Here is a 23,875-nt window from a genome sequence, read left to right on the forward strand (position 1 = left end):
CGCTTGGGCTTCGGGCAGCCCCCTTGCCTCCGGGCCCTGAGCCCCCAGCCGGGCACTTCCCCTCCTGGGCTCCGGCGGTGCAGGGTCCGGAGGCATGGGGGCTGCCCGAAGCCGGTAGCACTCGGGCAGCCTGGCTCTTAAACAGAGCCGAAGAGTCGGGGAGGAGCAGAGCCGCCATTTTCCCGGACATGTTCGGCTTTTTGGCAATTCCCCCTGGACGGGGGTTTGAGTGCCGAAAGGCCGGACATGTCCGGGAAAAAGAGGACATATGGTACCCTATGCTTGACAGAACTCCCTTCTATATTCCTTCCTGTGCTCTGCATTATTGGAGCTCACCTTCTTTCCTGTCTCCCTCCACCCCGTCCCCATGTCCTGGTGGTCCCCAGTTCCATCCTGCTCTGAATTATGAGAGCTTCCCTACTTTCCTCTTCTCTCCACTCCCCTCCAGCTTAGCCCTGGTCTGCAGCGTTACAGGAACTCCCTTGCTTTCCTTTCTCAAGCAGGCCCTGAAGCATTATGGGACCAATAAGGTTCCCTCCATTTTCCATCCTGAGCACTCCAACAGCTGTACTAATCTAGTCCCCTAAGTAAGAGTCTGAGACACAGCTGCTTTTAGCTTCAGCATTTCCTTCCATTTCACCTAAAGAGGATTTCTGCTCACACTAAGAGCTTGGAATCGGCGCATGTATGAGTCACAAGCAGTAACATTTATACAAGGTAATTCACAGCACCCTTTCATCTCCTCCCACAGGCAGGTCACTACACCTTATATTTGTGAATGGAGAGAGATTCTGGGATGTTTAGACGATTAGACATCAGCTCAGCCTTGCCAAGTTCTGACAGCAAGCTGCTACGAGCGCGGCCGGAGTGACCTTTGAATGTTTCCTGCTTGCTCTGCTCAGAAAAGACATTCTCCTCCTTTTCTTCCCGACAGAAAAAATCTTCAGAGCAACAAAAGCTGAAAAACGAAGAGTGACTCCTCCAATACATACTTGATCTCGCCCTTGGAATTTCCTTTCAAGGGTGCTGGGAAACAATTTCCTTAGCAAAGATTAATGGTTACAACAATACATAGACAGATCAATACCAAACCTTTGTGTGAGGAAATGAATTCAACTTTTCAGCTAAGGGGCAGATTTTCAAAAGCATCACTTCAGAGCACAAGTCCAAAGACTTTCAATGGGACCTGTGCGCCTAAATCACTTAGGTGCTTTGGAAAGCTCCCACCTAAATTTCCAAGTAGGCTTCAACCCAGCCTCTAGCGGAGGATGATCTTGTAGAGAGGAAGGATAGTCTGGTGGTGAAGGCACTGGACTAGGACTGAGGATGTGGGGATTCAATTCCTGCCTCTGAAACAGAGGCCAGGTGTGATCTGAGGCAATCTGTGTGATCTCCCTGTGATTCTCTCCCCCACCTGTAAAATGAGGTCACGGTTCTTCCTCTTCCTCACCTTCTCTCTGCCTTGTCTATTTATACTGGAAGGTGTTCAGGGCAGGGACTCTCTTACTGTTTGTAAGTGTTTGTACCGTGCTTCACACAATCGCCTTTGGCGTCCCTAGGCTCCTTTATAGCATCTGTCACAGCTTAGGGCAACTGCACCTATATTCACCGTCTGTAGTCCAGCCAAGGCATCCAGTTTGAGGCTTCTGGCTCCTCAGCAGTCACAAAACCCACATCTCTTCCTCCTGACCATGGTTTTTCCAGGCTGTACGGTTCCCTGCCTACAGGGCTGGCTTTAGCAAGTGCGGGGCCCGATTCATGGGGCTCGTACTCACCGGGCGGCACTCCGAGTCTTCGGCAGCACTTCGGATTGCTGCGCTCCGGCCAGGGCAGCGGGGCTGCGGGGATTGCCGTGCTCCGACCGGGGGAGTGGGGCCGCTGGGCTTGCCGGGCTCCGGCCAGGGGAGTGGGGCTGCGGGGCTTGCAGTGCTCCACCCGGCGCTCTGGCCAGGGGAGCAAGACCGCAGGGTTTCCACGTTCGGGCCAGGGTTGCGGGGCCCTGGGGCTTGCAGCGCTCTGCCTGGCTCTCCAGCCCCGTGGAGCGGGGCTGCGGGCTTGCCGCACTCTAGCTGGGCATGGGCCCCCTCTTAGGTGCAGAACCGTCTTAGGCACGGGGTCCGATTCGGGGGAATTGGGGGAATCGGCCTAATGCTGGCCCTGCCTGCCTACACTGTTATTCCCAGCAAGTCAGACTGCCTAACCAGGTCAGTGTTTCTGCTTTGCTCTCTCTCCAGAGGCTATAAGCAGCATGATTGCTCACTGTCATCAGTTACCACACAGCTCTTTCTAAGCAAGTGCATTTATTCTTATGGTAAGAGCAATACAGAGAAAACATATTCAAAACAATAAAAGAACCCAGGCACATGCTAAAAAGCTTAGTAGAGGTCACCCCAATTCCAACCTCTGGATCTGGCAGGCATCAGTCCTTCCAACCTTTCGCCGAGGATTGGGGCCCTCCTTCTGACAGAAAGTTCTGTCCATTTGCTGGATCACAAAGGTGGCCCTGAGTCAGTTTAAACTAGGGCTATTAATTAAAAAGTCCTTTCTTTGTTTGTTGGTCTCTAGAGAATCCAGTTTGAACTAGAATATGTAAGCCTCTCTAGGAGGCAGTCTCTCTCCAGAGCTGTTACAACTTGAGTGAATTTTGCCTCATCACCCTCCACTGGACTGTGGTCACCCTCCCCCATAGAATTATACAACCCCTGGCCCACAATGATATATAAACGTAATACAGTAAGATCTCCCAAAATAGCACTTTCCTGCACTATACCAGTCACACTGCCAATTAACAATACAAAACTATTCCAGTTCGCTTGCCTACATCAGGCAAGCAAATCCCCCTACCAGCATATGAAAAACAAAACAAAACTGTGAGCACAACTGCAATTTGGCCCATGGCGGAGCAAGAATTGCCCTTTTGCAGATGTATTGTTTTCCAACAGTCAATTTGAACACGTCTTTGAACAATGAAATAAGAGCTCTGTGTTATGTAGGACTGAATGTATGGAACTATCAGAATGACACTGACTAATACAGGCAGTATCTCAGCCTAGTTCTGCCTCAGAGCGGGGAAAACACATCAAAATGAGCCAAGTCAAAAAGCTTCAGACAGAGCAACAAGCTTCCCTTTGCTTCTTGTCAGAAAGTCATTTTTTCTGTGGGGAAACAAAAAAGATCTGTGGGGAACATGAATTCTGCGCACGCACAGTGGTGCAGAATTCCCCCAGGAGTAGTAAACTCTGCAGCAGACCAGAGTGGAGGGAAGCTGCCTGTAATTCAGCAGCTCCAGGATTTCCATATCCGGGGCTGTGAAACAGAGCCATTCAGTCCTGTTTAGGAAAGCCAAATTAATAGCTGCTAAGTCTTTCATTTAATGTTTCGGAATCCCTTTGCATGTTTGCAGCAACAGCTTCCCTCATTGAGACAGTGCAGCTTGGAGAACTGTTCCAATAATGCCAGCTTGGCCTGGGCATTCACAACGGTGTGTTTACTATAAGTGCTGGGACAACAAAGAGGAACAGCTTGTTTCTAGGGTCCTCATATCACCTGCAAGAAAGAACCTGATTGGACACTGGAGAGTCCATGTGATGCAAGCAGGGATACAGATCGGCTGAGATAGGCCTTGTGCCAACATTTTGACTTCATTTTTCTGAGTAGTTCTGCTATGACACCCAGAGATGGGCATATTTATCAACTCCATTACCTTCCCAGGGCACTAGGGCCAATCAGCTGTGGTGGCATCAAGCTTTTGAATGCTGGACATGGGCATCACAACCTCTTTAGGACATCACAAGTTCAAAAGTGCTGTGAGCTTTGTCAGAGGAGTCGGGAAATTAAAAAGTCAGAGAAATAATCTAGTCTATAAGCTGACTAATACCAAGAAACTTCATAGAGTTCTCCTTATTGAAACAGGAATAGTCCTCAAGATGGCTGCAACATATAAAATGGACAAAGCCAACTCAAATGGGATCACAGCAAAGAGCTACATTATAATGCAAATTAATCCTTGCACTTGGTAGAGACTTAAAGGCCTGATCCCGATCCCTTTTAGTTCAACTAGCATTTTGCCATTAACTTTAGCAGAGGCAAGACCAGGCTGTAAAGGAATGAAAGGAATAAGTAGCACTCATCCAACTGGTGTGCACCTGCCTGTGAAATACAAGCCTAAAGCAAAGGAGACAATAGCCTATTTTAAACTACAGAACATTGTGCCCATAAAAACCTGTTTCTAGAATGGATTTGTTTCCTGGCAGAGGAATAAATCAAATATGGATCTCACATACAATACCCTACATGGTTTGAGCCTTTCTATAGTTCCTATTCTTTCACCTTAATTCTTCCTAGAATAGGGTGTTGCCATAGATTTTTGATGGATTGGATACTGAGGCTGTAGTGGTCATTGACTGTTTCCAACAGCAGTAATAGCTGAGTGAGGGGCAACCTCTTTATTGCCTAACATCATTCCAGCTCTTCTCATGCAGAGTCCTTCTGCCTCCACCTCCCAGCCCATTCTGATGACTGCCAGCCTTAGGTCATTCTGGCAGAAGCATCTAGAGCAGAGGTAGTCAATAGGCGGATCATGAGCCAAATCTGAACCGCCAGATGTTTTTGAATGTACCGCAAAATATGTATATTTATTTATTATCCTTATTATTGTGGTGTCAAAAAGTTTCTCTGGAGTCTGGACCTTGATTATACCTTGACCAAGAAATTTACATCTTGACAAAAAACAATTGACTACCCCGATAGAGGAAGGGTAATTTTTATGGTTCAGCTTCATCTCTGTCCCAGGAAAGCAGATCTGATCATAGGATTGGACATATTACTTGTTCATCCCTAAGCAAGGCTAACTAGAACAAACAAATACAAGTCATTGGGGTTAAGAGGAGTCAAGAGTTCCAGGAACTTCAATTAAATGTAGATTATTCTGAAATAAAGCTGAAACCTCTTCTCTTATTGTTTGTTAGTTTCAGGCCTACAATAAAATATTCCCTTTATCATCTGGAAAGGGATTTTTCCAGTAGGGACCATTTAGATTGCAAACTCTTTAGGACAGGAATTCTCTTTTCAATTGCTAGATCAGTGTTGGGTATTACTAATAATAATAGAAACACTCTGGCCCTGCAAAGCCAGTTCTTTTATCTCACCCTCAACTTTACCTTGTCTACACACTTCAAAGTAATCACTTTGGCAAAATCCTCATGACTAGTGTGACAATATCCAGGGAGCATTTCAGCTAGTGAAGGGCCAAGTTCTACTTGCATCACACCAGGAAAAACAGGATACCTACATATGCTGAGAGTGGACAATAAGGCAGAGGGTGTTTGTGGTTTGTTTTTGTAGTAGTAGTAGTATTGTGGTAGAGCCTAGAGGCCCGAACTGAGATGGGAGTCCCATTGTGCTAGGTGCTGTACAGACTCAATAAGAAACAGTCCATGATCTGGGGAATTTACAGTCTAAGTAGACAAGACAGACATTCACAGGGGAAACAAAGGCACAGAGAGATTAAATGACATGCACAACAGGTCTGAGACACCCTGGTGTCTCGACTCCAAGTTCAGCATCTGAGATATATGCAATATTGGAAGAGAAACCAGAAAAAGAATTCTCATATGGGGAATGCAGACATAAGAAGCAACTGATCAACTAGCAAAAAATTCCAAAGGGGAAAGTCAGAACTACAGTCCCATAGCAACAGGAAGTTTGTTAAACAGATGCTGCTAAAAAGCATCATCTGCAACTAAAGAACAGTAAGAGCGGAACGGAAGCAAATAGACCACATTTTCTCCAGAAGGGGGAAGGTTTCAGGAAGTACATTTCTGAACAGCAAAAAAAAAGAAACGAAAATAAATTATACAGCACAAGATCAGTTAAGTGAATGTTTGATAGGCAGGAAGATAAGTTCATTAACCAGGGGAATTCCAAATGCAATTAAGAGATGTCAGGAAACCATGATCCTGTTTCAGTGAACAGGATATCTGATAACCAAAACTGGACTGCATACTCCATTAACGATTCACAGGGCAGCTTCCAAATGGCAAGATGGGGAAGTAGGATCTGAAGGGAAAACAAAGTCTTGATTTATGGCAAGAAAAGCGTAGCACTCTACATTTAAGATATACCACGTCGCTTGACCTAGTTGTCTCGACTTGGTGGTGATCTCACTAGGAGCTGGTGTGGGGAAGCAGGCCTGCCTGCACTAAATGTAGCAGCACCACTGATAAATCATGCATATGACAAGAAATATTTGAACAGTAACAGAGGAGAAGGGGAAGCGAGGTCTGTCATGTGAAAGATTTGTAGACTGAGCAGAATGATTCTGGTACAATCTAGTTGCGATTCACAGAGTGTGCTTGTCTGAGAGAGACATTGTTCAAATCTAGGTAGCGAAGGGCTGCTGTGGGGATCGTGCCTATATTTCATGGTGTGGCTGCATTTGTGTGTGACTGGATGCTCATTAGCATTGAATGAAGCATTGTTTCAATGGCACCACTCCATCAAGGCCTGGCCTTTAGCGATGTCAGAGGAGGTAGCTTTCAGAACATCTCTAAAAGTGGGGAGAAAGACTGGAAGGTTCAGGTGGAGTGATGTCCCCACAGGGATTTAAACTGTTTAGTAAGAGAAGAACCAGGGGACTGATCCTCTGGCATCTCTCTCTCAGGACAATAAAACTCCAGTAGTAATCATCAGTATGGGTTCGTGCCCATACTAATTGGTGCACTCACTTTGCAAGGAGAGTTACACCATGCACAGATATGATGATTAAATAGATAAACACACACTCCCTCCTCTTCGCCCCCCCCACCCCCCCCCCCCCCGCCCACAGAGCTTTAGGTTGCTAGTAATCAAAAGCTGCTAGAGAATTGGTGCCACCAGCATTCTAGCTTCTCTGTGTTTTACCCATTGTGTTGTTGACTTTTGACCTGCTCCAAGAAGAGTTAGAGAACATGGGATCGAGAACAACGGTCTATGTGAGGGATTCCCACTGCTGCTAGCAATGGGAAACTGCGCTGGGGTAGACAAAGGTGGGAATTTTAAGAACATATAATCTAGTAAAGACACAGCCACGCAGCAAGTCTCATGGTCACAGTGCTTGACACTGACAAACAAAAATAAATCCTCACCACACTCCATGCTAAAGGGGAGATAAGCAGCTCTCGGTTTTACGCTTGGGGGAACAGACAGAGGTTGAAGACCTCATCCTGCCCAGCTGCTGTGCACCCTCAATTCCCCCTGGCTTCAGTGGGACTTTGGTGAGGGATCAGCATCTCCTGGGAAGAGACTGTGTGCGATTTGGGCCGGGTCATTCAGAAAGCCTGTGTCAGAGTTGAGATTAGAACCAAAGTCCCCTGCCTTCTAGTCTTGTATATATTTAATCTACTACAGAAGACTGTTTATTGCATCCAAATGCTTGAAATGCTCCTGGACCCTGCTTAAACTTTAAGGCACAGAGCTAATTGTTAGGAAAGTTAATGTTCATTTGAGGACTTGACATATTGTAAAGTTATTAGATCTCTAAAGCCACAGACGGCATTAAAAATAAGAGATGAACTTTCCCAGTGTTAACTCAGGTTACAGCCAAGATATAAATAAAAAAAATGTAAGGCCTGAGGTTTCCTCTGTGTTCTTGACACTTCGTCAGTAACTAAAGCCATCCATGTGTCAGCACTTAGCCATATGACTTGGAAATGCCATGTGTATTATTGGGTCAAGTTCATTCAGCCACGTTAAACAGGACTTTATACTAGGAACTTTCAAACAGCCATTCTGCGTCAGACCAATGATCCATCTAGCCTCAGATCCTGTCTCTGACAGTACCAGATGCTGCAGAGGATGGTATCATTTCCCAATATGAGACAATCATGCATTGACATGTGCCCTACATGAAACTCCAGTCTGATCCCACGTGGTTAGGGGTTGACTAACAAGCAGTATATTTTAAAACTGATAAGAGGAAATGTCATTGGATAGCTCCTTGTTCTTTGGGTATGAGAAAGATCAAATCTATTCATTTAAAGGGCAAGCACATTAACGTCTCTGCAATTTTAACCTATCTAGATGTCAAATTTGATTTCCCAGTCGGGTTTATAAAAAAATAAATAAATGTACATAGAAATATTTGCAGTCAGAGACAGTTTGACATCAAAAGCATAAAAATCTGACGTGGCCTCTTTTCACAGAGGAAAATAGAAGGTACCAAGTTTCCACTTGACCTTCACCCGTTCTGACTGGTGAGCTGAGCTTCACAAGAGATGATGGGTACTGAAGATTTACATTCTTAGTTCAGGAGAAGGGAATTGTAGTGCCATATTGCTGCCTTTTTGTTATGATGACCTCCCATGAGTATGGAGACCCCTTAGGTCAAACTCATTGGTAGCAGAGGGCCCAATATATAATGAGCTGCAGAAAGCAAAATCTTTTAAGGTACATTTGGCACCTTCATTGGACACACGCCTATTTAACTTATGATAAGCCCCCTCCTGCCAGTCACCTGTTGTTATGAAAAGAGCTTTCAGAACATTCGTACTATTACTATTCCTGGAATACACAGTTTGAGCGAAAGTTTGGGATGGAGGGAGCAGAGAATCAGAAACTCTTAATTATACACAGTGGGGAAATCCAGTCCAAGGCCAGAGGTTAGGATGGGGTAGGGTGACAGAACTCCTGGTTTCTATTTTTGGCTCTACCATTGGCTTGCAATGTGACCTTGGGTAAATTACTTCATCCTCTCTTACCTCTCTTCCCCCATCTGTAACACATGGAAAATACCTATCTACCTGGGGTATTGTGAGACTTAGTGTTTGGAAAACACTTCAAGATCCTTACATATAAGGATCTATACAGCAATGCAAAATATTAAGCAGCTATTTGGTTGTAGAAATTTATAATGAGAAAGTCTACAAAACTGCCAATGCTGGTTCAAGAAGCATACAACGTGACAAGCTACTGCTCTCCCCAATTCATTTGGGCTACTATATGTTCCAATGGGGCTACCAAGATACAACCATTTTGGTCACCAGTAGTCATAGTGGCTACATGAAAGGTTATGATATTCTGACTTCCAGTAAATAACTTCAATTAATTATATGTAAGACCTTGAATGGGAGTTTGTTGCTAAGGTGTAAGAAAGTGCAAGCATCACCTAGCTTCTGTACCGAATGATACATTGGTAGATTCTGCTAAAGAATTAATACCAAACTGAACACCAGATCACAAGTCAAGTTGCAAGACTTTGCCCTATGCTAACTAGTCAATGTGGGATGTAAAGTTTAATAACTTACAGAAAGAGTCACACAGAGAAAACAGTATTAATGAGGTGTATCCAAATAAGCCAGAAACTAGAATGAGCATGTTTAAAATAAATAACCAAAATGCAGCGATGCAGGCACTTTCTGGGGGTTTCCAGATTTTGTAAATATGAAACTTTGCAGCTGATGTTTTCCCCATTCTCACATTGTACATGCAGTCTAGCTTGTTACTGGAGGGTGGGTAAGGTTCATACTGTAAGGTTCACAGGCACTTTTGTGACTCAGGAGGATTTTCCCATTGAAAATAAAATCATTTAGTACTTGTCCATATGGAGAGTTCACAGCATTCTGGGATGGAAATCTACTGCACACCAGCCTGCCATGCACTAACTGACCCTGTGGACCCTGCTACTGTGCACTAGAAGGTCTGTAGTGCACTTTGATCTTCTCCTGTTCAGAACTTGTAGTGTGATAGCAGTGCCCACACAGCCAGTTAGTGCACGTGGAGTGCTTTCAATCCACACACCAGCATGCTCTGTGCAAATTCTCCATATACACAAGCCCTTAGGCTCCTTTAGAAATCCCACCTGTAGTATATAGTACATGGGACTGATGAACTATGAACACTCCACATTGACTGCATGTCACTGACTCCAATACGTATGCAAGACCCAGAACAAACCCTATAGTGTGTTACTACTGCTTAGCACTTATATAGGTTATGCAGAGGGGCAGCCTCCAACCCAGGCTTAGCACACAGGAGATCTCAGATCCCTGTGCGCACGCCATTATTTCTCTACCCATTAAGGGCCACATTCTGAGCTCAGCAGGAATTGAGGATGTGTGGCATCACCTCTCCCACATTCTTCTATCTTATTCACATGGTCCCCATTACTTCACAATCTTCAATGTATCTATCCTCACAACACTCCTTTGAGGCAGGGAAGTGCTCTTTAATTCCAATTTTCAGATGGAGAACTGAGGCAGAGAGTTCTAAGTAGCTGCCCCAAGATCACACAGGAAGTCTATGGAGGAGCCGGGACTTGAACCTAGGTCTCAAGTCCGAAGCTAGTGCCCTAACCACTGGGCTATCCAGGACCAGCCTTCTTCCTGCTAACACCAGATTTTTGGACCAGCCTTCTTCCTGCTAACACCAGATTTTTGGAAGCCAGCCAGCTACCAGGGAATTTCCCAACATAAGCTAGAGCAGCCCCAGGGGTCTCTAACCTATGTTATTATGACACCCCTATGGAACCATCCAAAATCCTAGTGCAACTAAAGGGCAGAATGCTTTTGCCATACCTCCCTAGGCCATGCCCTCCCTCAAGGGCTGCATGGAGGGTAAGCATAGGGCCAGCCTCATGGATATTCTACTATAAGGAGATGCACTGGCTTTGCAATTCCGGTACATCTTCAGCTTCAATCCCAGCCTCTACAGCTACGGGCTGCACAACGCAACTCACACCAACTATACGATTAGCCAAGTTACCTTGGCTGTTCTATTCCCACTACCCAGTCATGAGTGGCTTGTGAACTGTGGGGCCAAGGACTACGTACACTATTGCTTTGATTCTCTAACACACACATCTGACCATCACTGGATTCAAGATAGTGATACATACAGCAGAAGTTTTTAACCTATTACCAATCCTCTGAAACATCCAGGCCCAGCTCAGCCATTCTGAAAAAAAAAAAAGTCTATTTTGAATATTGGGTAGCCACAATGAAGTGCCATTAAGAACTGAACCACAGATCCACAACGATGGCCACTTATCTGCAGGGAATAAACATATTGGACCAAACCCTCAACTTGTTTGACCTTCAAACCTCACCCAAAGTCAATGGTGCTAGTGTCAATTTACACTGGGGGCGGATCTGGACCATTGCCACACACAGCCACTACAGAAGGTTTATTATAGACTCAGAATGAAAAGCTGAACAGTTAAGGCTATAAGATGACTAAAAAAAATATATATATATATCTCACCACAAGAAGTGGCTGAACTGTGGAAAATAAATTATATGGCACACATCAGTAAACTTTTATTTATTAAAATTTTGTCACATGCTTGTCCAGTTGGCTGGATACAGTTTAAATTCACTCACTTTAAACAATCCCTTTCAACATTTTAGGTGTAAAGGAAAGTGCTTCAAGTGTGTCCCAGGATAACAGCAGTTCTGTTTTTGTGCAATGACCCATGCACCAATCACTGGCAGGAGTTGAAGGGATAGCTCAGAGCACCAATTTAAACTTGGAGCGAGACAGCGGGTACATTTTGGATGCAATTTTTCTTGGATGTAATTAGGGGTTGTCAAGAGGCTTATTTTAAGACAGTGCTTCTGAGCAGCAATCACATGCAGTCTGCAATGCTAGCGTGCAGAGGCAATGGGTGATTGGGGAACCTGAAGGAAGGAAAAATTAAATGAAAACAAGTAAAAGTGGAGATAGGCCAATGGCGTAGAGTTCTGGGCCAAGTTCAAGCTTCCCCAAAGGTCAGGGGATGTTTGGGTCTGGGGTTTAGGTGCAGCCCCACAGTTGTGGGTAAACTGGCTTGATTTTCAAAAGTGCTGAGCATCTACAGCTCAAATGAAGTTTTAGGTGCTTAGCACCTTTGGGGGAAAAAAAAAAATCTGACTCTCGCCCCTTGAAGTCATAGAAACCACATGGAAGGGCTTTTAAGGGAATCCCGTCCTGCACGTCTTGGAAGAAAGTCACCAGCAAAGCGGGGCCTTGCTCACGGGGAAAGGATGGGTGAATCCCATGCCAAACTCCCCCCTCATCTCCAACAGAAGAAAGAATTTTTTACTGTAAAAAAATTCTATCTACCACACAGAGAGCAATACAGTAATTAAGCAACAGGACGTGGATGTTCTAAGATACAAAACCAGAGGCCAGCCACCATCTTCACTCTCCCAAACACTGCATCAGTCACCTCAGCACTCTGCTTATTGGGAGTTATAATGAAGTGGGGTTTATGCATGAAAATTAAGAACAAAAATCGGTTGGGTGGAGGAGGTTACAGAGACTTACCATAGGTATACTGATCTCCTTCTTCTTAATCACAAAGTAAAAGTACATCCAGCGGCCAAAAACCATGTCATAAGTATACAGCACACTATCAGTATTTTTTTAAATGAGTAAAGGTGGCAGTGTTTTCATTATCATGCTAAAGTGCTGTCAAGTACATTCTGCAAAGCTAACTCCTCCTCCTCCTTAAAATTCTCCTTTGCTGTGATGCATATAAAAACTTAGCAATGATTAGGGTGCTGGTATGCTTGGAGAGCTGCCTATCATGCTGACCAATACTGTCTCGTCGTTTCCGTGCCTGTATCCATCTACTGGCTTATACGTCAATTGTAAACTCTCTGGGGCAGGGACTGTCTTTTTCTTCTGTGTTTGTACAGCACCTAGCACAATGGTGTTCTGATCCATGATTAGGGCTCCTACGTGCTATGGAAATATAAATGAATAATTTTGTGTATGGACTGGTAAGTTTTAAAGACCTTTTGCTAGACTAACAAATATGTTTGCACAGTGCCTGGCACTATAAAGCTCTGTCCTGGATGGACTCTAGCCCTAATGCAATAAAAGAGTTAATAATAAATAATAGGCTTTGCATTCATCCTGAACAGCAACAGCTCAAAGGTCAACCAACCAACATCTCAGCACTCTGGAGCATGAAACTGGCTTTAATAATCTCATCCAATTTCCCACTTCTATTGCATCGCAAAATTAGTCAGATAATAAGCTTTGTTTATAGAGGAACTACAGAACACCTACTAGAAGCAAACAATTAATCCTCCTGCTGTACTTTTTGTAAATACACATTTTTAGGGTTAGTCTAAAAGTTGCCTGAGAAACCACCATTTAGTAGAACTGGGAAGTTTCATGGCTTGATTTTCTATTGACCCACACCTTATATAGAGATTTACACCAGTGCACAGCAGGTGTAAAACACTACTACATCTGAATGGTACCATTTTGCACTGCTGTAGGTAAGTGCACAAAGGGCAAGGCAATGGAGAATCAGACCCACCGATTCAGTCCCCTCCAGAAAGCCCTTCCGCTTAATTCTCATTTTGCAGCAGTTTTACACTGGTGTAACTCCATTCATACAATGGACCTAAAAGTCGCAACATTACAACAACAAAACTTCAAAAACAGACTCCAACGAGAGACTGTTGAATTGGAATTAATTTGCAAATTGGACATCATTAAATTAGGCTTGAATAAAGACTGGGAGTAGATGGGCCATTACACAAAGTAAAACTATTTCCCCATGCTTATTTTTCCCTCCCCCCCGCCCCCAGTTCCTCATATCTCCTTTTCAATTGCTGGAAATGTGCCATTTTCATTACCACTACAAACAGTTCTTTTTCTCTCCTGCTGATAAAAGCTCACCTTAACTGATCACTCTCCTTATAGTGTGTATGGTAACACCCATTGTTTCATGTTCTCTATATGTATGTGTATATATATCTTCCTACTGTATTTTCCACTACATGCATCCAATGAAGTGGGCTGTAGCCCACGAAAGCTTATGCTCAAATAAATTTGTTAGTCTCTAAGGTGCCGCAAGTACTCCTGTTCTCCATAGTGGAGTTACTCCTGACTTGCACTGGTGTATCTGTACCTTTTATCTTTTCATTGCTTCCATCTGAGAAGAGCTCAATAGCATGGGAACATGGGAACGCTAGCAACACAGCAGCTAAGGGAGTCAAATTTGCCTGGCAGCGAACACTTCAGAGATGAAAGAGCTGCTTTGCTTGGCCTGTTTCAAGGTTTACCTTTTGAAATGGCATGTTGAGGATTAGGCACAATGTCAAGAATCTTAAGTAGCAGAACAGGTTTGGGGGATCCCAAGCAGATAGGAATTTTATTGTTAATTATTTTCCATCACACCCTTGTTTTGCTACCTTTTACATCCCCCCTAAGCCACAATGCCACTGTTTTACTGTTTAACTGACACCATCTCTCAGACATCTGTAGCTGCTCAGAGAAGCAATCAATAGTATGTTATTGACAAGCCCAGCTTTTCACCCTGGCTCCATGCAAATTCCTTTTGTCTTGTGAATTTAAGTGACGCATTTATCTAAAGCAAATGTTTTTCTTGGTCCTGCCCATTCCATTTTCATTCCTGGTATGCCCCTCTCCTACATGTTGGAAGTAGAGGGGAGACGATGATTGATGACTGAAGGGAAACAAGACAAAAGGGTTTTTCAAATGACCCTAACGAACATTAGACAGCTATGCAAATGCCTTTCATGCACACAAGAGATGGGCACATGAAAACTGCACAAATAACATACACCGCCCAGTTCCTTACTGAATGATGCTCAGTGCATAGATTTAATAAATAGTTAACAGAGGAAAAACAACAGGGAAGTGCACATAGAACTCCAGCACAAGTGCTAGAATTAACTGACCAGGGTTTCCCCCATCAACGCCACCACTTACCTGTTTGCACAAGTGACATCACCCTCCTGAGAAAGCGCAAGTCATCCTTCATGTGCATTTTCTTTCCCCAATAAAGAAATGCATCATTGTTTTTTCTAAAAATAATGAAATGAAAGCAAATTATATCCTATCGGAGTCAATGCTACAGCCCCACACTACCCTGCAATAAATAAAGGCCTAATCTTACAAAAGGAACCATCCAGGTAGAACCCAATTAAATCTTTTCAGGACTGGGAGCTAAATCTAGTAGCCATGACCAGCCAATGACAAATGTGAAACCCCACAGTGCACAGGCCCGACAAGAAAAATATTTGGGCCTCAATCCTACAAAGTCCAGAGCCAAGGTAGTTCTAGAGAGCAGTGAAGGATTACCAGAGCTCAGCTCCACCATGCTTCTGCCCCTACTACCCCTCCTCTCTCCCCTAACACAACACTTGTGCAGAGCCCCACTGATTTCCACAGGGTCATCATGGAGATGGGGGATCCACTCACATGTAGGAGACCACAGGATCAGGATCTTATTTTAGCTCAGAATATACATTTCCACAGTCAGGTGTCCTAGTGGTTATAAAAACAGTTCAACTTCTGTTGTTTACACTCTTATTGGTAGATACACCTGGGTATTGTCCTTTGCGGTGGGAAAACAGTTCCACCCCAAATCCAACTACTGAAGGTGTTTAATAGTTCAGGTAGCTCCTAGTACACTAGCAATTGTTTAAATCTTCCTAGAGGCCCATGGGCTCTGCCCTATGAGGCTAGCAGTTTTAGCTGAACCCAGCCATTCAGCAACAAAGAGGGCCAACACCTGCTACAGCTCTTATGCTGGGGATGGGCTTTTAACCCCATCCTTGCCAGATGCTGGATGATAATCATAGCAATAATTAGGGTGACCAGATGTCCTGATTCTATAGGGACAGTCCTGATATTCGGGGCTTTTTCTTATATAGGTGCCTACACCCCTCACCCCGTGTCCTGATTTTTCACACTTGCTATCTGGTCACCCTAGCAATAATTAGCATGTATTATACCAATTGCCATCCACAGATAGCAATGTGCTTTATAATAGTCAAGGCATAGCTACTCCACTTTGAATTCACACCCTGCCTTAATGCAGAACAACTTTCATGTATAGACAAGCCCTTAGATCATTATCCCTGTTTTTTTTGTTTGTTTGTTTGTTTTTTCTTAGAGATGGGCTACCTGGGGTACAGAAGGATAAAGCAACTTGCTTAAGGTCACACAGCAACTCAGTGATGAAGCTAGGGTTACCATATTTTGTGCCTCCAAATGGAGGACACTCCACGGCCCACGGCCCCGCCCCAGCCCCAGCCCCGCCCCAGCCCCGCCCCAGCCCCCGCCCAACCCCGCCCCCTCCCCAAAGTCTCCGCCCCCTCCCCTGCTTCCCGCGAATATTTGATTCGCGGGAAGCCTGAAGCAGGTAAGGGGGGTGTGGGGGGAGGAGGCGCGGCCCAGGCTGGCCCCCCGGCGTTTCCAGCCTGGGTCAGCTCGGGCCCTGGGGTGCCGGCCCCGGCCGACCACCCCTGGCCCGCCCAGCACTGCCAGGTGCTCCCGGCCCCGCGGGCCCGGCTCCCCGCCGGCCCGGCTGACCCGGCTCCCCGCCGGCCGGGGTCCCCGCGGGCCCGGCTGACCCAGCTCCCCGCCGGCCCGGCTCCCCGCGGGCCCGGCTGACCCGGCTCCCCGCCGGCCCGGCTGACCTCCCGATTTTCCCGGACATGCCCGGCTTTTGGGGATTTCCCCCCGGACGGGGATTTGAGCCCCCAAAAGCCGGACATGTCCGGGAAAATCCGGACGTATGGTAACCCTAGATGAAGCCAGGATTAGAAACCAGGAGTCCTGGCTCCCACGCCCTTGCACCAGCCACTGGACCCATCATACAGCCCTTCTAGGTTCTTAAACAGTATTATGTATTTTCATTCAGCTGTAGCTGGTGAGACTGCAAGTGCTATTCTAATTCACAAACACATCTAGGGCTTTATTTGAAGCCCACTAGAAATCCGGGGAAACTTTCCTAGTGACTTCAAGCAGGCTTTGGATCAGTCCCCTCAGCCTTATACTTTCCAGTATACAGTGAGTGTTGCCTAATGAGGAGCAAGAAAAAATGAGTAAGGCCTGATCCTGCAAACACGAATATCAGTAATGGGCTTACTTACAGGAGTAAAGTAATTCAGCTGTGCAACCAAGGACTTCAGGATTTGCTGTGATATTTGTACTAGTGATCTTCAATCTGCTAGTTTGAAAACTTATTTCCCTCCTCTGTGTTATTTCTAGTTCACATGTTCATTTCAGCTGGAGTGTGGGGGGTTTCTCTGCCCAGCACCTTGGAATGTGCTTCATGCAGGGGTTGTATTCCATGGTCTTTTGTCAATTCATGCCCATCATGAATCAGTACATGCACAGGACCTATAAATAAAAGAGATGTGGGGCCTGAGTCTGATCTAAATTGTGCCATATTAACTCTGTTGAAGTCAGTGGAGTTACTCCATATCTACACTGGTACCTGAAACCAGACTCTGGTCTGTATGGCATGTTTTCTGAGATTAATAGGGCTCAGTTTTCCCCAGTGTCTGAGCTCTGTGTCCATTATGAAACTCTGATTCTGTGTCAGCCTCGTTCTGGCGTAAGTTAGAGCACCTTTTAGGCTACTCTAACTTACAGCAGTGGAGCACTGGTAGAGCTCTGCTATACTATACTATACTATACTATACTGCACCATGCGCTTGCCCCTGGCACACCTCCTCCATCCCTTAACATGCTGCCTAAGCCAGGAGGCGTGGGAGTGGCTGGCAAAGTAACCAGTCCACCAATTTTTCCAGAGACACTTTCCCCTCTACAAGGGGAAACTTTCCACATGTTGTTTATGGCCAGATTCTGACCCCTTTGTGCCACCTGAGTGGCTTAAAAAGGCCAGATTGTTAATGAGAAGCTGGCCCATAAAAAAGGTCGGAGGAGACTATTCTAATTATCCAGGCTGACCTGCATGCATAGCACAGACCAGAGAATGTCACCCAGCAATTCCTACATCCAGCCCAGGCATCTATGGTTGTCTTTCCTAAAGACATCCAGTGGAAATTTAAAAATCCCAACCAATGGAGAATTTCCTTCTTGCTTCATGCCCCTTCCGCTTGTGACCCACTGGGGAGTACAACTTGGGATGCCAAAGACACAGAAACAGAGAACCTTACCAAATGTCCAGCTACAGTACACCCTGAACCTGCTGAAAGTCTAGAGAGGGAGGGATACATCCTCTCAGTAAATTCATCCTTGTGATAGCTTCATGGCTTTGCTGAGATTCACTGAATTGTGTATAGCATCATACATCTTCTTGTTATTTGCTGCTAATCTTTTATAGTGACATTATCCCCCTGGAAGAGAAATGCTTTAGCATTAGTCAGTGTACTGGAGAAGATTTCTGTCTACCATCCGATAGCTGGTCAGTGTGCCGATACGTTTGTGAATCTCAGTCCACTTCCCATTGTTCACATCACACTGCCAGCCTCAGCAGAGAAGCCAAGCCAGTAATTGAATCGGCCCCAGATATTGGACTCCTCTCTTGCCCAGCAAGGTGATTGCTTTGGGAGAGGGGCGTGATGTGTTGGCTGGGTAGCGTGAAGGAATCTTGTCCTATCACTATTTGTTCTGTGGTTAAACAGAACACATCAGCATCCAGCACTTTTCACAAGCATTAAATTCCCTCCAAGTCCTTTTTAGAGACATTTATACTCCTGGTCTGCATATTAGTCTGGAATAACCTCTGTCACTGCCATTCACAGCTTATTATTCTGGAATAACCCGTCACTGCCATTCACAGCGTAACACACACAGGGCTTGTGAGAACACTGGTAGCACGAGGAACTTTTTGTTTTCCCTTTCAATGGCCATGTGAGCACATTAGTGCAGTTTCACCCTATTCTCCTTACACTAATCAAGAGAGACAAGGTGGGTGAAGTAATATCTTTTATTGGACTTCTGGTGGTGAAAGAGACATGCTTTTGAGCTACATAGAGCTCTTTTTCAGGTCTAAGCTCTGTGTAGCTTGAAAGCTTGTTTCTTTCACCAACAGAAGTTGGTCCAATAAAAGATATTACCTCCCCCACCTTGTCTCTCTCATATCCTGTGACCAACCCAGTTAAAATACCTCTGCAAACAAAACATTTAAGGCATATTTATAAAGTCAGTCAGTCACCCAGCTTCTTCCCCTTGCAATACAAAAGCCTCTTTGTAATGAAATGAGCTAGAAGAAATGAGCCACCCGAAACCTTCCTCACTCTCTTGATTGCTCTCCCAACCTTAGTCCCATTTGACAACACAGCTGTAAACAGCTGCCTCCAGGGTCTATCACACTTTGGACAACTTAAAGCCACAAGCAAAGTAATTGTTCATCCTTAGCCTTTCCAGCTATTGCAGAGGGCTGAGCATTTATGTTGTTCCATAATACGATTTCCATGAGTTGACCTACTTTAATAAGTTGATTACTGCCAAATGTATGAGGGACATGTATATACCACAGGAATGTACCTCTTGTATTACCAGACATACCTGATTTCAGTAGAACATCAGCTTAAAGAGGCAGCATGGGAATTATGGGGGAGGAGCGGGAAGAGACTGATGGAAAAGGCCTGACAGACTCAGCATGACTTTGGACTGTGAAGAAATTTTGGAGGATCTTCTAGCAATTGATGAGCTCTGACTTCTGCTTTTGTGTTCAGTCCTGTGAGCTCTGTGACCTCATCCTCCTACCCTATTAGTCGATTTTGTCCTCCTGTCATGTCCTGCTTGTCATGTAGAGCTTTTTGGGGCAAGGGCTATCTTTTGGTATAATTTGTATAGCACATAACTCCCTCAGTACCAGGGGTTGCACAGAGGAGAGGGAGGGACTGGGAAACCTAAAACAGGTTTACTCTATTACCGAGAAGGGAGGTGGCAATATTGTGTAAACTGATGCTGAGATGGACTTTGATGGAACCTTGTTCCTGACAGATATGTTGAGCCAGATTCACAGCTGGTGTAAACTGGCAGAGCTCCTTGATTTCATTGCAGCTATGCCAATCTACGGCAGCTGAGGATCTGCCCACTGACTATATTAATAGAACAGCACAGTGTTCAGCTGGTATAACTGAGGGGGAAGCAAAGACCTTGTAAGGGGGTTTTATACTCCTGGGATTTTTTTTTTTTTTTTAAACAATTTGCTTCTTTGTGCAATCTGGTACATTCCGAAGGCTAAATGTTTGCTCTTGACAAGTATGCTTTTGATCCCAGGCAGGGATGATTTCTCAGGATATAGAAAGGAGGTTAATTTCAGGGACATGGAAAGCATCCCACTGAATAGACGGTGTCAGAATTTTCACAAGGGGTTTCTAATGCAGTCCATTGCAGGAAGGCTTTTCCTGACAGACAAATGGAGTTTACAGTACTTAGATCAATAATCTAGAGTTTCAAAAGCCATCAGACATTGACCATATGCCACTGGGAGACAGTGCTGTGCAACAGAAAACCCTGGGGTGAAATTCTGGCCCCGTGAAGTCAATGGGAGTTTGGCAATTTGATTTTGGTGGCATTCCCCCAGGGACGAATTTAGTCCCTGGGTTTTAAAAAGAGATTATTCTTGCTTTCCCCAGAGCCTGAGGTTTAACACTTCAATAATCCAAAACATTTGTTTTGTTATTATAATTAGTGCCAGCACCAATCCAAATGGCTTATGCAACAATATCTATTGTCTCAGAAGGAATAGTAACACTATGTAGGTCCCCAGGAACCTGTCCTCCAAGGAAAGTGCTTGACAGACATGAATTAATTAATCTCCACAACACACCTTTGAGGCAGCTGATTTTTACAGCTTCTGAGCACCCCTAATTCTAACAGAAGTCAATAATACCTGTGGTGCTCAGCACCTCACCTAATCAGCTCCTTTTAAGTGACTTATCCAAGCTACAGTAAACTAGAGACAAACCAAGAATAGAACCCAGGCACTTGGACGCCTAATCCACCCCTGCGCAGTCTAAATTAGAGAGCTTTGAGCCACATCTGCAGCATCATCCAATAGACTGTAAATTGCAGGACTGAAATATACTAATGGCCAGATGCAAATCATTCTGTGGTTCCAAACAGGGTTTAGATTAGATTTAATGCCTGAATAAGTGAATGTTGAGGGGTTGGCAATTAAGGTCCAAGGTTTAGCTTATATTTTAAAAAGGTGAAAAGAAGAGGGGGATTAAAAACACAGGCATGGAAATATTATATACATATATTTTTACAGTGAAACAAAGGAGTTTGTGAGGCTCTTTGGAACCCATGAGAAAGACACCAGTGGGCTTTGGATCAGGCCAATCAGCCCTAGGGTATTGGAATCCCAAACACAGCAGCTTTATGCTAGCACACGAGAACCAGAAGATGAAGCTGATTTGAAAGAGCAGGGGTAATCGACCAGTGTCGTCTCATTGTCTGTAACCAAAGCATGATTTGCAAAATGTGAACAAAATGGATTAAGGGTGTAAAACCACGTTCCAAGTGTGCAGTATCAGGCTGCATTCTTAGGCCCCAATCCTACAAGCACGTGTGAGCGATCACGCTGGCTCCAATTAAGTCACTGACTTCAATGAGACAACTCACGTGCTTAAAGGTTAAATGTGCATCAAAGCCTGCAGGATGAGGCATTTAGGATGTCAGAATCATGGAGTACAGCTGCTTTGTGCAGGTGCACTCCCACTAAGAGTCAGTGAATTTATTATATGTGCAGCAAAAGAGATACCACTGAATTTCTGCATGGCTCTTAAAGAATAAAATGATTCAGATATCAACTTAATGCAACAAGGGCCAGATTGGATCGTATGTCTCTGGAAGTCAATAATTAAACGCAGTTTGGCTTCCTGGAGGAGGAGGATTGGGCCCTGACGACTGTCTGAAATATTTCCTACCTCAGTGAGTGGTTTTTTTGGGGGGAGTGTGTTGTGCAATGTTCCCAGACCTCACGTGAAGCAGCACTCAGCCAAAAATAGAATAAAATCCAGCAGTAACTGGCTGGCATACAAAAATAATACATTTACCATAAACTATACACTGGATTGCAAAATTGTTTCTTGGTCTGGATCTAATCTGGAGTTCCACCTAATCAAATGAAATCTGAGCAATGCATACATAGTTACCCTTTCCTGAAAAATATCACCCTGAGATCTTCTATTATTGCCATTTGACAGGAAATTCTTTACATGCAATGCTGCCTGTCCAACAGGTGCAGAAAGCATGTGATATGATTTTTGAAAGTTTCAAAAGGGGAAAGAATCAATTCCCTCTGGTATATTTGCAGCTGTATTTTAGCATTATTTAGTATTTAACTCTTTCAGAATGCAATTGACCTGTATAGAGGCCTATCATGGGGCCCACATCCTGAAAGAAACTCCTAAACTCCTTCTTACTAAACTCCTTCTTCTGACTTCAAACAGCCCCCCAACCTCGACAAGCTCAGCAGCAGCAGCAAGCTCCCCCCAAAGATCAGGACCCACCAACTCCAAACAGCACCAGACCCTGCCTTAACCACAGATGCAAAACCACCAATATCTCCACTGCTACAATGATCAATACCCCCCACAACAGCCCTTCAAGATGCAGGGGTCCTACACATGCCTATCGGAATATGTGTTGTACCTCATCCAATGCATCAAATGCCCCAACAAGAACTACGTGGGTGAAACAAAACCAGACAATCATCGCACTCTCGAATGAACTCACACGAAAAATGAAAAAAGACAAAAACACCGTATCACTTGTGGGCGAACACTGTTCACAGAACAATCACTGCATAGCTGACCTCTCAGTCCTTATCCTTCAAAAGACAAGCCTGGGTGCTTAAATTCATAACTTTGCTAAACACTAGATTTATGGCTTATTACAACAATCTGTAACCTACTAACACCCCTTTTTTTGTTCTATGACTGCTGAGGTGTTAACAGGCTACTTCTCCTTGAATGGTCCCTTAGAATATGTGCTAACTACTTATGCTAAACAATCTGTTCCATCTTGCATTTAGCTGTGACACTTGGAGTACCTTTCCCACACCTGAGAGTGCTCTGTGTAGCTCAAAAGCTTTTCTCTTTCACCAACAGAAGCTAATCCAATAAAAAACACCTCACCCACCTTGTCTCTCTTGCTAGCACATGACAATCAGAAAGTGAGTAGAAACAACAGTGGGCTTGACTAATTCGGTTTCTTTGTCTGGCTTATTGAAGAGCAAAAATCAAGGCCCAAATCCTGCCAACATTGACACACATGCTTAGTTATTGGGACTACTCATGTGCCTAAAGCAACATCCTACTGGCAGTGCTGGGTCCTAAACAAGCAACATAGAGTGAACAATAAATCAGATTCTTAGAACTGTTGCAGTTTTAATACAAATGTCTGGTGTTTTTAGTAACATAGGTGAGGAATCTTTTTATTAGCTTTATGTTGATAGCATCCCTGTTAAGACTTTTCATAATGCATGTCTGCAGTTAGTAATATGCTGATCTCCTGAGGTATTTACCCTAGCAGTTGTCTTTATTGGGCTATTAATAGCTTTACTTCTTTAATTGAACACGCCAGCCTTAAAGAGCAGTCCTAGAGTGATTTTGTAAAAAAGGCATCTTCCTACTTAATAGATCAGCTCCCTGTCTGGATTCAGAGACAGATCTGCTGAGTTTAGTGACAAAAATAATGTTGTACTGCTTTTTCCTCCTGTTATTCTACACAGAGGTTAGGGTCGATATAACTATGTCACTCAGGGGTGTGGATTTTTAACACCCCTGAGCGATGTAGTTATACCAAAGTAAGTGTGTAGTGCTGACCTGGGCTAAGCAGAACCACATCTTAACATGATGGAGGTGCATGGAAGAGGTGTGGAGTAGACTCTGTGGGATCCTACCGTACCTGGGACCTGAGCCACTAGATCAGAACATCACTGAGTGAGATGGGATGACAAGCAACTGGGCACAGTTTACCTTCCTTTTGAAAAGCAGCACATGCTCCTTTGAGTAGCCCTTGCTGCAGGCTGTAGTGTACATCACTAAATCTCTTTGGATGCTTGGTGTGGAAGCTAGGCCCTGGGTCTTGTGTTCTTCTGAGTGCTTGCTAAAAATCCTGCCCTGCTGCTTGTATGAGAGGCAGAAGATCTCTTCACTAG

At 44.5% G+C, this 23,875-nt stretch overlaps 1 long non-coding RNA gene across 1 annotated transcript in view; it reads right to left on the reverse strand.

The window, feature by feature from the left end:
• LOC117867864 overlaps nt 1-17,104 on the reverse strand; it is a 132,053-nt gene extending 114,949 nt beyond the window's left edge. Inside the window, exons 1-2 of the long non-coding RNA XR_004643529.1 lie at nt 16,878-17,104; nt 14,707-14,801 (exon numbers count right to left, since the gene is read on the reverse strand). This is a non-coding gene — a long non-coding RNA (uncharacterized LOC117867864). The remainder of the gene's footprint in view (nt 1-14,706; nt 14,802-16,877) is intronic.
• Nucleotides 17,105-23,875: the final 6,771 nt, after the last annotated feature.

The sequence above is a fragment of the Trachemys scripta genome, chromosome 19 (genome assembly GCF_013100865.1).
Source record: "Trachemys scripta elegans isolate TJP31775 chromosome 19, CAS_Tse_1.0, whole genome shotgun sequence".
Lineage (NCBI taxonomy): Eukaryota > Metazoa > Chordata > Testudines > Emydidae > Trachemys > Trachemys scripta.